This window comes from Morone saxatilis, unplaced genomic scaffold, assembly GCF_004916995.1.
Source record: "Morone saxatilis isolate NCDOM2014 unplaced genomic scaffold, NCSU_SB_2.0 Contig20, whole genome shotgun sequence".
Taxonomy (NCBI): domain Eukaryota; kingdom Metazoa; phylum Chordata; class Actinopteri; family Moronidae; genus Morone; species Morone saxatilis.
In genome coordinates this window covers 8,237,530-8,251,299 of record NW_023339763.1, presented here as the reverse complement: position 1 = coordinate 8,251,299, position 13,770 = coordinate 8,237,530, and the positions used below count along the sequence as shown (strand labels likewise).

The window sequence follows — 13,770 nt, the reverse complement described above, 5'->3', positions numbered from 1 at the left end:
CTTTTTTTCGTAGATCATTGCCGCTTCCAAGGAGGTAATGAACTACACTAACATACAACAAGGCATACATGCAAACTTATCATATTTAAAGTGAATGGTGGGCTTATTTGCATATCATAGAAGACTGGACAATTGACCTAGGCAGAGGTCTGCAGTCTCTAGTACCTTTTTAGTTATACTGTAGTTTGTTTTATAACTTTTAACAAGGCAGAGAATGGTTTGCTTCCCCCACAAATGAGATGAAGTAAATAGTCTTTGACTGGTTGCCCCATTATTTCTCTTCCTGATACAGTTCTGTCTCTTTACCTTGTTTTTCACCACAGAGGTTGAGCATTGAGTACCCCCATGTTCTTTTCTCCTTGGCTGTCCACTTCCATATTATTTTCTAATATGACTGCTCCACCACTGTGCAGAGAGGTCAAGCTGTCTTGACATGAAGGTTACACCTGACACAACAGTTTACCCTGAGCTGCAGACTATGGCCATCATGAAATGCACCAGTTCTGTCTACGTTGCTGTGTCGATGCTTCATTTAATTTGTAAAATGCAGGTTAAGTGCTTTCTAGGCAGAAATAGCTGCTGCTATGGCAGAGCCACAGGCTTGCATTGGCCAAAAAAGACATGGCTACAGCCCAATATTATTATTTTAAGTTGTTGTTCGAATGAGCTTGGGTTATCCTGTTACAGTCATTGATGCTGCCAAAATACATTAATAAATTGAGTGAGGGAAAAGTTAAAAATTGTCCTTTTTTCTGACGCACTAACCCATTGAGATGTTCTAGCTGGAAACACATAATAAATCTTATTTATGTAGGAACAATGCAAATACTGTATGTAAATGTAAATCCATGCATTTTGCAAGACACTACAGGTGATCATGGTCAAAAATTGCTGAATACTTACATTAACTGTATATCTGTTTCTGTATATTTCTGTATTATTAACATTTCCATTTGAATATGCAAATGAGGTATTATGTAATGCTAACTTTTAAGGAAATCAACAGATGCAAACAGTGTATTTTTGTGTGCTTTATTTCCACTAATCTAAAAGAAGACAAAAAGCAAAATAAGCCAAAATCTCAAAATTGATCACATGAAAAAGTGTTATTATTTTTGGATAGGAGTGCCACATGCAATATAATTTGGCTCAAAATAAACATTTGCTCATACTGGTAAAAACTAGAATCTGGGTGGAACTGCATTTCTTACTAAATTTGACATCATTTTGTAGGAGGACTTTAGATACAGAAACCTATACTTAGACTGCTGCAACATAATGTATACTTTTTGCCTTTTAATGACTCTTACAGGACTGTAAGTGCATACATTTTTAGCATGGACAACTAGAGTAGTGCTCCTATCTCTGAAACACTGCAATGTCCATATTCCATCCACTGCTGACTTACTCCTCCACTCTGGTGACCGTGGTAAACATAGAAAGAGAAGCATTCTCAGAACATGACTAATAGGAAACATCACTGCAACAGAGAACACTCATTTATGAACACCCTGAGATAACAAATTACAGCATTTAACATAAAGCAGACTACTTGCTCTTGTCCACACTCTTAAACCTCCACAGAAAAGAGAGAGAGAGAAATAAATGGGATGGATTATTAATTTGCTTATTCATTCAGTCCATTGAGGGGTATGAATATTTAAATCATGTTTTCTATTTCAGTGCTAGAGAGGACAGACTTGCCACTTGATGTGCAGGTGTTGGGGGTGTTTGTTTAGACGGAATCAACATCTTTTCAATCTGCATTCATTAGCTTCAAATAGGAAGAGGAGCTGAAAGTAACTCTCAGCTCATCTCTATGGAAATTGAATATATAATTTCCTCCCTCAGATGTGGACGTGATGACTTTGGTACAGTGGGTGAATGAACTTAAAGCCTTCCGAATGTGTTTGCGTGTATGCACCTGTGTATGTGTGTAAATTTAGCATGTACACATTCTCCTTCCGTTGGTCTTTGATGATAATGAGGGGAGTAATGATAATAATGATAATGACATTAATCACATGCAACTTGATGATACAGTAATTATGTTATTTACAAGTTTGGTCAAGACTACCACAGAATATGCTTGGCAGTAGTTTGGTTCAGTATGATGTCTAGATGTCCACATTAGTTAAAGGTGCAATGTGTAAGAATTAAGGAGATTTATGAGTTTAACACATAAAAAAATCACCAAAAGAATGTGAAGAAATAACCATTTTAAACAAGGGAAACAAGTTTTAGTCCAGTTTAATAAAGAAATTTGAATTTTAAGCTTTTTGAGGTAATGTTCAACATGAGCTTTGTAGGCCTATCAGCATTGTTATTTAAAATGCAGTACTCAATTAATTACATTTCCATTGAGGTCATGGGAACATCAACAGTCTATGATCTTTTGAAGTGCAAACATGTTGTCTTTAAAGTTTACAATAATCTTAAAATGAATCAAAAACAGACTAATCTGGAGAAGAGCTGGTTTGTGGTAGAGATAATAACATAAAAGATGGTATCATCTGCATAAAAACTGACAGCAGTGCTCAGTTGGGGAATAAATATTATTTATCTGAAGAGTAAATAGCAGGGGGGCAAATGTCGACCCTTTATTAACTATTTGGGCACTTCATTTAAAACCACTGGCAACAACTAGAGTCTATAGATTCCTACAGGATTCTGCGAAGAAGCGCAGTGATTTATGATGAATAAAAATTCAAAATTAATTTTTTAGTATGAATAAAAGTTATTAGCCTAGAAATACAAGGATTATAATATGAGGCTTGGTGTGGTCAAGGTCAGGGTATAGATCTTTGAGGGAGTTCTGTTTCCATCTGTAACTATACTGGGATCCATACAGCCACCAGTGACACACCAACAGACATCTTTGTGTTCAGCATTGCTAATTATTTTCAATAATGAGCTCTTGAACTGTATGACAAATATGAACAATCTCAAGGGAGTGAGGACAGAGCAGCAATGAGGTTAACAACAGCAGTTTAGCTCATCTTCTCAGAGCCAGGATGGAAAATCAACAAGAGGGCAAGCTCATCATGGTGATGAAGTATGACGCAAGGTGGAAGTTACTTTAATTCCCCTGTGTTGTTAAGTGGAAATGGATTATGCTTGAAACCTAAAAAGCAGGGTAAATCTTGGAAGTGTTAATTTAACTTTAAATATAACTATATCAGTTTGCAAATGTTGGAGTCAAAGTAATACACCAAGATCATTTTGAATTATAATTCAGGTTTATTACAACTTGCGTCTTACTTCATTTTTTTGTCCACCATCTGATTTGGTTATGAAAACATTGCACTCACCGAAGTAATTGCTGAGATCTGGGAACACTCTGGCATCGCAAAATGAAGTTAGACGAGGAAACACGGGCAGTTAGTTAATTAAACAAGTTATAAACAAGCCAAGTCAGATATGAACTATTATTATTATTTATTTGGAGATCACCTGAAATAAGGGTGGTAATCACCCATTTCACAAGAAAACTGTATTCACAGCTACAGCAAACACGGCGACCAAACGTGAAGCATGCAGTCCATCTGGCAACTGTGTTCTCACAGATTTATTTTATAGATATTTTGCACTGTTACCAGATCTCCACAATTAACTTGGTGAGTATGGTGAATTTTACTATTAACAATTGAAATGATGGCCAAAACTATAAAATGATGATGAATAACCCAGGTTGTAATAACTAGTTATGCTTGGTTAATGTTTTTGACCAATGTTTTTTGGTTTATGTGTTTAATGAGAAATAAATAAGGAAATTTCAGTCACAGTTTAAAACTTCTTAGGACAAGCAGAAACCCATGTTTACATAGACACATAAATTCATCACATTACATTCCACCACAGTGGCTCAGTGGTTAACTGTCGCCTTACAGTAGGAGGTCCTGAGTTCAATTCCCGGATGTGTGGAATTTGCATGTTCTCCCTGTCCTAGTACTTAGGAGTGCAGAGAATGATTTTCCCCCTGGGTATCAATAAAGGTTATCTAACTATACTACAGTCTTTACTTGTAGTACTTATGACCAACTTTTGGGGTGTTAGATATCAGGTCCAACCTAATTCAGGGTCAGTTGGTCTATGTTTTTACCCCCAAGCTCTATGCGGAGTTTGAATTATTACCAACAGAATGAGTCTCAATTAGATTGCATCTTCAGAGACTTGATGAGTCTCTCCAAACAAGTGGAAATATAAATGGCAAGTATGTGACAGGGGAAGGGATATACTGCGTCTGTTTACGTAAGTTAACCTCACAGTCTCTTTGACATCAACAACAATAATCTCTGGCTGAATCCTCAAGTGCATTTTGTTACCTCCTGGAATCCTTGTAATGGAAAAACGTGCATGATGTCAGCCAGCAGATGCACTTAACAAGTCAATATGCCTCACTGTTTCGTTTAGGGGGCACACTGCCCATTAAAGTGGTTAAGGGACTAATTGTCTGGTTCTTATTAAACTGACAGAGATGGATAGAGATCTGGCAGTCAGGCCTCAGTTTAAAGTAAAAATTGCCTAAGTGCAATACACTAATTTATGTACACTGGTTTGAAGCATCAACTTCAGTTTTTAATACAGCCTCTCTGTATTTAAACAATTAACTAACAAATAACTCATTGATTAAGACCAAGAATTTACAAGATACTTTTTTAAGAAGATGGTATTATGACTCATGAAAAGACTAAAACCGAATCATGAAAAACCATAATAATAATTGTCTGTGTAGCTGAAGCTGATATGAAGTATTTTGTTCATCTGTGCCTCAATACCTCTACTTCTAATCTAAAAACATATCAGTGAGACACACCATTATACTAGTTGACATGTACGGTCATGACCATGAACGCAGGCACCGTAGTTTATTTTGACTCAATCCCACATACAATGTCGTGCTGCTGTAAATACTCACTAGAGCTTCAAATGTGTATTATTCCATGGGTGAAAGCTATTTACTCCTGTTTGTGAAGTCTGCTAGAAAACTAAAGTGCCCTGCTGCAGATGGAACACGTGTGTTTGGGGCTGAGTGCCACGAACTGGCTGGGGGAAGTCGGAAAGTAATGAGAGATGGACACATCACATTGTTGGTTTTGGTATTTTGGAAATTGTCCAGTCTATTTATTCAGATTCCTGTTTCTTATCAAATGAAGTGAAGCGTACTGAGACCCAGCTGTTGCAGCAGCAAGCCTATTTCAGCCAGGAAGGATTCTCTTTCGCAAGCTATGATCTCCTATCCCCAACTCTCCTCCCTATCTCTCTCACACACACACGCAAACACATAATATATTTTGCCTTTCCCCAATGATCTCTGTCATTATCACTCGCCCCCCCTTTTCCCTCTTGTGCTATTTTCTAAACCTACAGTACTTTTATTTCTTTCCCATGCTCTTCACTACCTCATCCTCGTCTTCACAAGTGTAGGAGCCGTCTTTTTTTCTGAGGGAGTGGCACAAAGTAGCTCTGCTTCAAATAATTTATTTGCTCCTTCATCCCCTTCTACTCTAGAGGCCTTTTGCCAAGCTGCCAAGGGGGAATATGGTCTTAATTCACCTATCTGGTTAATTGAAGGTGAAAGAAAAAAGAATAAAAAGTCTCAGTGGGTCTTCTCATGGATTGTTCTTGAAATAAAGAGATAATATACAGTACTGCATATTGCGTGGAGGCAGGCTAAGTCATTACTCTTACTCTCCATCAGCTGCTCGAAATGGTGAGCATTTGTCATGTCTTCAAGTGAAGTATTCTTTATTCATGGAGTGTTTTAATGTTTTATTTCCCAGCAGAAGAAGAAAAAGAAAAACCAGGAGGGATGGTAGGGAGGGAGAGAGGCAGAAATTATACCCTCATATTTCATAAATACAGATTAAGGTGCCAGCTGGTGCCAGCTTTCCGATTTCCACCAAAAAATGGTGAATTGAGCATTATCGTCGTGGAAAATCTCCCCCAGCTCAACCCAGCTCACAGCAGCAGATTAGCTGATGGGAGGAGGTTTTTGTGCCCTGAACATGATAGAATGTTTACTAGCTAGTCTGCTCCAAAAACATTGCTAATTGCCTGCTTGTGTATCTAACTCACGTGCTTGCCTGGAGGAGAAAAAAAGAGAGAGACTTTGGCAGAAAGCGATGTATTCAAGCAGTCAGAAAGGCAGACGGGGAGACAGAAAGGAGGAGCTTCGGGCAGAGTTACAGAGTCAAAGAACCAGGCGGAGAAGGTGGAGAGAGCTAACATTTTTTGTAACACTCCCTGAATGTTTCTGACTCAGTGAATTATTCATCACTGGTAATTGTGATGTGAGTTTTGGCCTTGGCTTTTTAGTGCCGACTGACTGCTTACAGTGTCTGCTTGGCACTTTGCGTCTCTCAAAAATCAGATCCAAATTAGACTGGGGACTTGTCAAGCCTGACTTTTGTCAACCAGACACACTCAGTATGTGTTAATGAATAAGGAATGAACATCTCTCCGCCGCTACTGTCAGACGCACACGTTTAACCATGTGCGTAAACATGGCGACACACACACACACACACACACACACACGATTACACCTGTGCTGTTCTCACACTTGTCAGAGCTGCTTTTCTTTCACAGAGAGAAGAAAGTGTGAGGGAGAGACGCAGCAGTTTGCTGGGGTGGAGCTGTTAGCCTCTGTGGGTCTAGTTGGGCTTTCAATTCACGTTCAAAGGCAGCGGCTGTCTGACTCGCTCTTCGATGGCTGGTGGGCGTGGGTACTTAGAACTGAGGGATTCTGACACTGTGTGTATCTGTGAGTGCGAGCATATTTCTATGCACAAACTGTGTATTCCTGTGTCCATGGGTGTTTATGTGTGTATTGCTTGTTTTGAGTGTGTCGTGTAGCTGAGCTGTGGGCTTTCTGGGGCTTCCAGAGCTCCTCCACTCTCCTTTGTGACAGAGAGGGAGAGGCACAGTATCAAACAGCTCTCTGCTTTTATTCTGGAGTGGAGAAGAGAGCTACTAAAGCAGCAGAGCCATGAAAGAGCCACTGATTAAACTGCCTGTAATCTAGGCCAAAAAAACAGTAACACCAATTTCATTGTAGCAGCTACAGATTTAGAAAAAGAAAAATGAAGAAAAATTAAAAAGTGAAAATCCACTAAATTAAAGATTCAAATAAAGAACAATCCATGCGTTTTAAATTTTGCCCAAAGCCATCTGACATAAAGCAACCAGGGCTGGGAATTTAATCTCAATACTTTTGTACTTTTGGTACGGTCTAAAAATGTGTCTATAGCACAGTCCATCAAAAGAGCTGAAACAATTTGTTGATTAATTGAATAATCGATTGAGAAGTATTTATCTGACAACTATTTTGATAATCGATCAATTGTTCAAGTCATTTTTTAGGAAAAAAATGAGAAATGAATTTTCCCAAAAAATCTAATTAAATTTAAATGTGAACATTTACTGGTAGCAAACTGGATGGTTTTTGGGGGTGTCTGAAGCATGGGTTAGAAAAGTAAAAAAGTAATTTGAAAAATAAATAAATAATAATAATGGGCAGATTAATCAATAATGAAAATAATCATTGCATCCGGACTATCAAGTGCCAAAAATTGGCATTGAATGTCTCCTTTGATCAGATATTTTCTAAATACAATTTTCTTGTGCTGCTTGTTTGGGCAACATTTGACAACTTGGGCTTCTTCTATTAAACAAAAAAGTATAGAAAATGTATTTTTCTGGAAGAAAAAACAAAACAAAACATCTACTTAAAAGCTAGTTGTTGTAGTAGTGTTGATTTGGTATCATTCATACCAACATTCAGGTATCATATCGGCACTAGTATCAGAAAATACCTTTACCTAAATTCAACCAGGGTAAAAAAAGGATCTGCGTGTGCTCCACTGACAACAATTGGGCCGATTTGTAGACTGACAGAATGTATCTAAGTTTTTTGGTTGTCAAATGTGATTGATTATTTGTCAGACCATTATATGATTATTCCCTGAAAATCCCCTGAGAGCTCTTACTGCCTCACAGTGTACATCTAATGGGAACAGTCCATATATGTGCGGACATGTATGCTTTTTTAAGCTCTCTGAATGATTTGAGTGTCACTGTACGGTTGCATGACCTGTGTGTGTGTGTGTGTGTGTGTATAAGCCTCCGTTCTTAGGTGAGTTGGCTGTTCCAGTATCAGTGCAGTATTGTATGACCAGGTACAGGGTTCCGTTACCCCTCTGCCTCTGATAGCAGGCTGTAATGAGGCCATTAGATCCTGGTAATAGCTTGTAGGGTCAGTCAACCGAGAGAAAAGCCGAGGGGATCAGCTTGCACCGAGCTCTCCAGGCCCTTCGTCTCACTCCTCGCTCAGGAGAGCCCCAAATTTTTTGCTCCATTCTTCTCTTTTTCTATTGCTTGCTCCATTCCTTTACCCCACTCGCTCAATTTGCTCTTTGTACTCTGTCTTAATTTACCCGTAGCGCCATATATATATCCTCCCCTCTATCACTTTCTAGTCGTCTCATTGGCTCTCCACTTCGTTTTCTCCATTTATTCGCATATATAGCACTATTAGCTGTCTTTCATGTTGACACTTCCTCCTTTCTCTTTATCTTCCTCTGTCTGACTTGTTCAGTTCACCTCCTCCCTCTCAGTCTGGCCTGAATGTTACAAACTATTTCTCCCAATTCATCCCTTTTACCTTTCTCCCATCTCTCCGTCTCGTATCTTTATATACTTTATTTTATACAACTACTTTATTTTGCATTCCCTTACTTTCGGATTCTCTTCATAAACAGCTGTCAGGTCAAACGCTTCCATTTCATCATAATGTTTTCTTCCCTTACTGTTGGAAGAAAAATCTGAAAACAGATTCAAAAAAGGAAAATGTGCACTTAAAAGGTGCTCACATGTGCTACTGTATACAGTGACAAAGAATGACTGATGCTTACAAATTGCTACCTGATAGTTTAGTGATTGGCAGTACATACTGCAGGGTCTGGATTTAGAAAGTGAAGTAAAACACTTTGTCCAAATCCAGGCTCCCACACAGTCACACACTCCTACAGGTTTACTTATTCAAGTATTTCCCAACATTATTTTTTCTCTCTGACATTTCATCTGATAGAATAGTGTGACTCTTTCATCTCATCTCGCCTTTTTGTTGTGTCATCTCTGGAAGCATCCCATTCAAAGTGGTAAACGCTTGCAGATGGTTGAGGTGTCACCTAGCCAAGCATTCCCGTCTTCACACAGCACTGGTGTGACCGGGGCTCTAACAGACCCATCTGTTTCTCAGCACTAATAGATGCTGCATAGTAGTTATCCAGGCTAAAATACGTAGGATAAATATGCAGGTGACAACGCAAAGTGCCCTCTCAAGTCTTCTCTTTTACTATAGAAAATTGACAGTGAGGCAAAAAACTTCTTTCAAATCAGTAATACTGTGCTGAAAAACATACACATCATTACATCCAGTACACACTGAATGCAAAAAAATGAAACTATATGAATGGAAAAATGCATCAATGGTATTCCTCACTGAGACGACTATAGCCAAAATCATTGCCCTCTCGTAGCTGCCTTGAACTAATGGCAAACACTAAAGTCTCTAGCTGAGTCAAGGAAAATTAAATAACCTGTGAATATTAACAGTGCTCTATCCCTAGAAATCTCATGACAGAGCCGTCTGGTCCAGTTTTCATCATGGCTTTATTTTTGATAGAAAGACTAGTTGGTAATTGCTGAGTAATTATTTCATGTCAGCTTCTATGAAAGGAAAATAGAATTTAATCCATGGATCATTAAACTGAATGCAACTGAGAAACTGGGAGTATCGATTGTGACTGTTGGAATAGGCTTCATAAGGCTCTGAGGTTTATAAAATACTCACAATTTTAGTGCTGAGCCCATAAGTGTGTCTGAGTCTATTTGCTCTGTTTTGTTTTAAATAAATCTAATTATTTTTCATCTTGTAACATAATGCTTATATTTATTTAAGCTATTAGCATCAAGCTACCACTGAGTGACAGAGACTCCAGTTGTGGCTAATTGTTCTGCAAGTTGACTGAAGCAATACTCCAAGATGCCATGTTCTTTTAGTAAGACTCAGAGACAAGGGAAATGATTCACGTAAAAAAAAAACATATTTGCTTAGAATAGACAGCTTGCGCAGCTTGCCCTTATTGTTTAAAGCAACTCATTGAATCTCTACAATGTAGGCTGGCGAGAGCTAAGTTACCACAAGCCATACAGCCTCAATATCCACATTTACGGGAAATATTTCAGGTTGAAATAAACCAGAATTTTTAACACTAAATCCACTTTTTTGAGTTATCATTACTGTATACGTATGGTCACTCCATTATCTTTCTGGTGCCAAACTTAAGCCTTAATTGCAACAGCAGCGTTGAACAAACTACAAGTTTTAGTCAAATGTACATGCTATTGTGTCAAACCAGTATGTCTCCAGACCACGGCAGTTTTTTAAAATGTGAAGGGAGCAAAAACAGGTGTTAAGTTGCTCTTTAATGTCCACTGTCAGAGGGACAAGTCAGTCATGGTCATCATCATCACCTCTACCTCAACAGCTTGGCTGTCACCACACGCCACCTCCTAATGAGGCTTTCTGCTTTGCTTTATCTCAACCCCCCCCCCCCCCCCTTGTCCCGTGGCATCACAATGGCAGCATGGCCTTTAGCTATAAAAGAGGCTTCCTTGCTCTGAATTACAGCCTGCTTTTTTTGCGACGACACATGCCCCTCCTTTCTCCCCTAGTGCCAGGCTTTGAGGCAAATGTCAGCTAATTAAGGGTTACATGGTCGACCTTTCTCACCCCCACCTGGGCCCCTGCGCTATTCAATCCGCCAAAGCACCCAAGAGCCGAGCTCCATGCTACAGGTTGTCCTCATCTCCAAGAGTGCGCACACAGGCTCATACAAAATACAGGTCAGCGTGGCCTTTGATATGCTAAATACTGCTGGGTTCCTACAGGGCAGTAGACTCAATTAGAGGAGACACTCGCTGTCTAACACTGAGGATGCACAGTGAGTTGGCTGTCAGCGGAGACTGCCACAAAGTTGATGTGTGTGTGTTACAGTGCTACAGTCTCCATACTGTTGTGATTTAACAAAATACATTAATGCTCTATTGAATGTCCCAATGTTCTTTTTTTTTTGCTATTGCTGCTACTAATGCCAATTTTGTATCCTTAAAATCTGCATAATGTATTATTTTATTCCCACAAACCAATAACAGAAGATAATTTAAAGCAACAACCCCTCCCTCCTCCACTTGGTCAAATGTTTTCGATGTCATGGGAGTCGCTTACTGAAACCCCCCGCTAGTGCTAGCCTGATTACAAATTAAGTCACATTAAAAACACACACTTGACAATGCTTAGGAATAGCGTCTTGACCTAGCTTTCCTGCTAATGTTCAAACAATAGGTACTTCTCAAATGTCTTACTGTAATGGCGATGGCAATTTCAGGGTGTGGTAACACTCCAAATGAATGCTGCATTTGATCGTCAAGCACAAACGAAACATTTGAGAAGGGCGCTGAATATTGAATATCGTCTCTTCAGTTCAAAGCATTTTTAGAGCTGTGGGGATATGTTCCAGAGACGAAAGAACAGAGAGAAGCTGAGAACACACTGTACCCTTCCACTCTTTTAGTCTGACGCTACACACATGCAAAAAGAAATGGACTGTTAAGATGAAAAAAAAACATATATGTCTTACGAGAGGATGGTAATTATAAGAAACTAATACCGTCATTTAACACTTGAAGTGCGTGTGGATGTACATGCATGCCTGTGTATGTGAGTCTATGTTTCTGTGTGTGAGTGGGCAGTGGTGGGGACTAAATATATATATGTAGATATAATTCATTTGTTATTAGGACTAGCCTGAGTAGCACAGACAATGTTATGGTTATGAAAGAAAGAGAAAGTTGACAGTGTCAAGGACAGATAAAGATCAGTGAAAATGAGAAGAAAGAAGAGATTAAAGTTGCTTTGAATTTAAATTATTGCCAGTAGGGATGTCATTGGCCACTGAACTTTTCTTTGAAGTGGCTGATTGTCACCAGGGACATTGGTATTGTTACTGATGCTTTTATGTCACTGTGTCAGAATTTGGGAATCCAGTCTGTGTTGCTCTGAAATCTTTTAAAATGTATTCTCCCCTCTATTAATTCACCTTTTTATGGTTCCGGTATATTGCAGAGTATTTACTTTCACGATAGGAAAGGGTGTTGAGCATCTACAGCATGAGCAAATGTGTGTAATCAGAAAGACAGTTGCTGTATATAAAATGGTAAATGCAAAAATACAGAAATAAAGTGCACCAAAATGCATTCTGGGCTGACTAATGGCACATTTTCCTGGCTGAAACTACTTCCAAAGATGTTGATTTGCCATATGTCTGTAAAGAAACAATTTTATTTGTAAAGCAAGCCAATTAAAGACAAATTCTATCAAAGTATAAAAATTGCATTAACAGGAAAATATAGGCTATGTTTATTGTACCCAGTAAGGTATAGCCATACCTTTGTCTGTGTACTATATATTATCTAAATCTCTGGACAGTAGTTTGAACCTCTTAAGTCTTTGCACCGGATCCAATACATCTTCTAGTCTACAAGTACTTTTCTGCTTCCAAGAACAGATTTGGCTTCCTGAACAATTTGGAAAAACTGTGTTGCTTCTGGATGCCATTTTTATTTATGTGCCTCAATGAAAAACAAACATCTGCTTGAAAATGGGGAGAATAAAAATCTAAACCACAAAGGATGGTGAGAAACAAGCAGAAGCCTTTAGCAAGAGCCTTAGTCTACACCTGTTCCCCTTCTCAGGTGTCTCAGCTACTCCCACAGCTTAACCTGCTGTCTCTTCCCCCCCTCAAAAGTATTAGATATTCATTTGTTTTTGTCACATGCCTGGTGCCATAGAATGTCATTTGAAAGTTTTGATCTGGGGTATTACATGTCCATTTTCGTCATTCACTGAAGCAAAATGATTCAACACAACAAGAGAGCCTAATTCACCTCGTGGAAGCTTTTACATCTGATGATCTATGCACACAGTTTTGGGTATTACTCTGACACACAGGGAGTGGCTCGTTTCAACTTCAGTAGTAGAAAAAGCGGTTTGTTTAGAATAAGCAGAGGAAGAACTGGGTAATTAATATGAGCAATGTAACCTCCCTGGCAGGGCAGACAAAGAAGAGAGTGCCACCTACAGAAACTCAAACGTCATCAGCAGTACCACCCACACTGTTTTATTTACAGGTAAACTGTGGGAAGTGCGGTCTAGAAACATGAAAGCCACGCATGCTTATTATTTAAAGATATTAAATTTAGTAGAACTATCGAGCATCTTGTACTCCTTTAAAGCACATTTTTAACAATGTATCTCATGGGACTAAATGTGTAATGATGAAATGAGACTGGAGTGACTAATCTTAACAGACCAGAGGTGTCATCTTAGTCTGACACAACTGGTCTGATTTTGATACGTTTTGGTGGTGTGTTACATTATTCCTCTGACTGGATGAATGGGGTCACAATAATTGAAAGTTATATCATCTGTGGTGAAGTCAGCATCTCCTACATCTTACTTTAACTACGGGGGCTGCAATTTGTAAGCTGGTTAGTTCAGCAAATAACCAATCTTATTATTTCACACGCATAGACACAACATCGTAATTTAGCCTTGGTTGGTAGTCGCTAAAATTTGTTTTGAGTCATGAGAAAATGATCGATCAAACTGTGCCTTTTGAGTAAAAAATATAAAAGCAGTGATTT

The 13,770-nt window shown here is 38.8% G+C and overlaps 1 protein-coding gene across 1 annotated transcript in view; it reads left to right on the top strand.

The window, feature by feature from the left end:
• Window positions 1-13,770, top strand: part of stk32a (serine/threonine kinase 32A) — a 53,669-nt gene that overhangs the window by 11,992 nt on the left and 27,907 nt on the right. The window lies entirely within an intron of this gene.